The following is a 3,072-nucleotide window of genomic DNA, read 5'->3' on the forward strand; positions in this document are numbered from 1 at the left end:
CAGGGTCCATGGATTCGTGAGGTTGTCACCAAACCCGTACACGTCCGTCCACTCGATACAATTTGAACCGAGATTCGTCCGACCGGGCGACATGTTTCCAGTCATCAACAGTCCAATGTGGGTGTTGACGGAGCCAGGCGGAGCGTAAAAGCTTTGTTTCGTACAGTCATAAAGGGTACACGTGTGGGCATTCGTCTCTGAGAGCCCATATCGATGATGACACTTGTTGATGGCCCGGCATTGAAAGCTGCAGCAATTTGAGGAAGGGTTGGGCTTCTGTCACGTTGAACGATTCTCGTCAGTCGTCGTTAGTCCCGTTCCTCCAGGATCTTTGATGTTTTACTGGATTCCTGACATTCACGGTACCCTCGTGAAATGGTCGTGCGGGAAAATCCCCACTTCATCGTTGCCTCGGTGATGTTGTGTCCCATCGCTCGTGCGCCGACTATAACACCTCTTTCAAACTCACTTAAATCGTGATCACCTGAATGGAATTTTCACTCTGCAGCGGAGTGTGTGCTGATATGAAACTTCCTGGCAGATTAAAACTGTGTGCCGGACCGAGACTCGAACTCGGGACCTTTGCCTTTCGGGGTAAGTGCTCTACCAAAGGGAGACGTCCCGAGTTCGAGTCTCGGTCCGGCACACAGTTTTAATCTGCCAGGAAGTTTCATATCAGCGCACACTCCGCTGCAGAGTGAAAATTTCATTCAGGTGATCACGATTTAAGTGAGTTTGAACGAGGTGTTACAGTCGGCGCACGAGCGATAGGACACAACATCTAACTGCGCCAGAAGATTGTCGTCTTATACAGGCTTTGCGGGCCGCAGCATCGTATTACCTGTTTGAATATCTCTCTGTTTGATTAGGCACGCATATACCAGTTTCTTTGATGCTTCAGTGTAACTTACATGTAATGGATGGTTGTCCATGTAATATTATGTATCTTAAAAATATTATACCATTAGGTGTCGTTAAAATTGTGCAAGCTGCAAAAATGCATCGTCAATTACATAACACTCTCCGTTTTCCATGTAATTCTGTTCACCCTTGGACCACTTTTACATTGATACTGGACATGTATGGTAAGTCCCTACATGCGTGCATTTACATACTTAGAGGTCTAGTTTGAAAAGAATAAGACGGGTAGTCGGCGGTGGCATATAAGGCCAGGAACCATCCTGGTATTTACCTGATGCAATTCAGGAAAATCACGGAAAACCTAAATCAGGATTGCCCAAGTCCGTCGGAATAGACAATGAACATTGGAACCTCCATCCTGCCAAATACGAGGCCACTCTGCTTAAAACAGTGCTACCTCATTCGGAATATCTCTAGTGTAAAAATTTAAAGGGCTAGTGCTACGCTGTTTATTAATTTCTTACTCCCAGTCACTGCACACACTACATACACACAATTTCGCAATGTAACACTAAACACATGCGATACGCTTAGCATAGAAAGGTAAGATGTATCATGCACTGTTTAAGTTTTTTTCTAGAAAAGAAAAAAAGAAGAAAAACATAATGTAGAAGTGTTATGTGAAATGATAGATGTTTTATTATTGTTTTTGTTGTTTGTATTCAAGTTGTACTAAACCCTTACTCTGTGTTATCGAAGTAATAATCCACTGTACAGAATGTTGTTTAACAGGTACTTCTGAAGCGCCTTTTTAAGTAAATTAGTTTTAGTGCCCTCTCTAATCACCATGGATATTGAAACTTCCTGGCAGATTAAAACTGTGTGCCCGACCGAGACTCGAACTCGGGACCTTTGCCTTTTGCGGGCAAGTGCTCTACCAACTGAGCTACCGAAGCACTACTCACGCCCGGTACTGGCAGAAGTAAAGCTGTGAGAACCGGGCGTGAGTCGTGCTTCGGTAGCTCAGTTGGTAAAGCACTTGCCCGCGAAAGGCAAAGGTCCCGAGTTCGAGTCTCGGTCGGGCACACAGTTTTAATCTGCCAGGAAGTTTCATATCAGCGCACACTCCGCTGCAGAGTGAAAATCTCATTCTGGAAACATCCCCCAGGCTGTGGCTAAGCCATGTCTCCGCAATATCCTTTCTTTCAGGAGTGCTAGTTCTGCAAGGTTCGCAGGAGAGCTTCTGTAAAGTTTGGAAGGTAGGAGACGAGGTACTGGCAGAAGTAAAGCTGTGAGTACCGGGCGTGAGTCGTGCTTCGGTAGCTCAGTTGGTAGAGCACTTGCCCGCGAAAGGCAAAGGTCCCGAGTTCGAGTCTCGGTCGGGCACTCAGTTTTAATCTGCCAGGAAGTTTCATATCAGCGCACACTCCACTGCGGAGTGAAAATCTTATTCTGGAAACATCTCCACGCTGTGGCTAAGCCATGTCTCCGCTGTATCCTTTCTTTCAGAAGTGCTAGTCCTGCAAGGTTCGTAGGAGAGCTTCTGTAAAGTTTGGAAGGTAGGAGATGAGATACTGGCAGAAGTAAGGCTGTGAGGACCGGGCGTGAGTCGTGCTTCGGTAGCTCAGATGGTAGAACACTTGCCCGCAACAGGCAAAGGTCCCGAGTTCGAGTCTCGGTCGGGCACACAGTTTTAATCTGCCAGGAAGTTTCATATCAGCGCACACTCCGCTGCAGAGTGAAAATCTCATTCTGGACCATGGATATTTATTTTAAAGTTTTATACCTTGATAGAAAACTCTGTTTCGAGCTAGATGTTTATTCTTTCTTGTCAAATATATGTTCATTTTAGATCTTGTTCCACGGCAATGTACAGGACTGCTTGTGCAGTAATTATAAATGTTACTGTAAACGATTGGTGTACTTAAAATCCCCAGTACTTTGAAGAGGTTGTAATTATTGTTGGTACGTGACACATTCAGTTCACTAACAATAGCTACCTTCTTTTCGCCTGCGGAAGATTGTGATATGTTGCACAAGTAAATATTCCAGAATTCGAATCAAGAACAGCTGCAAACATAAGCAACTAATTAAGTAGTATGTAGAGAAGCAGCTAAAAACATTAGAACATGTCTTCCGCTCGAGATCGTATACCATTTAGTTTCCTTTCAGAGTATGCTGACAAAGTAGTCCCGTACTTAGCGATCATAT

At 44.8% G+C, this 3,072-nt stretch overlaps 1 non-coding gene across 1 annotated transcript; it reads right to left on the reverse strand.

The window, feature by feature from the left end:
- Positions 1-1,743: 1,743 nt before the first annotated feature.
- On the reverse strand, positions 1,744-1,818 carry Trnal-caa. The gene has a single exon. It is a non-coding gene; the product is annotated as a tRNA-Leu (tRNA).
- Positions 1,819-3,072: the final 1,254 nt, after the last annotated feature.

This window comes from Schistocerca americana, chromosome 2, assembly GCF_021461395.2.
Source record: "Schistocerca americana isolate TAMUIC-IGC-003095 chromosome 2, iqSchAmer2.1, whole genome shotgun sequence".
Lineage (NCBI taxonomy): Eukaryota > Metazoa > Arthropoda > Insecta > Orthoptera > Acrididae > Schistocerca > Schistocerca americana.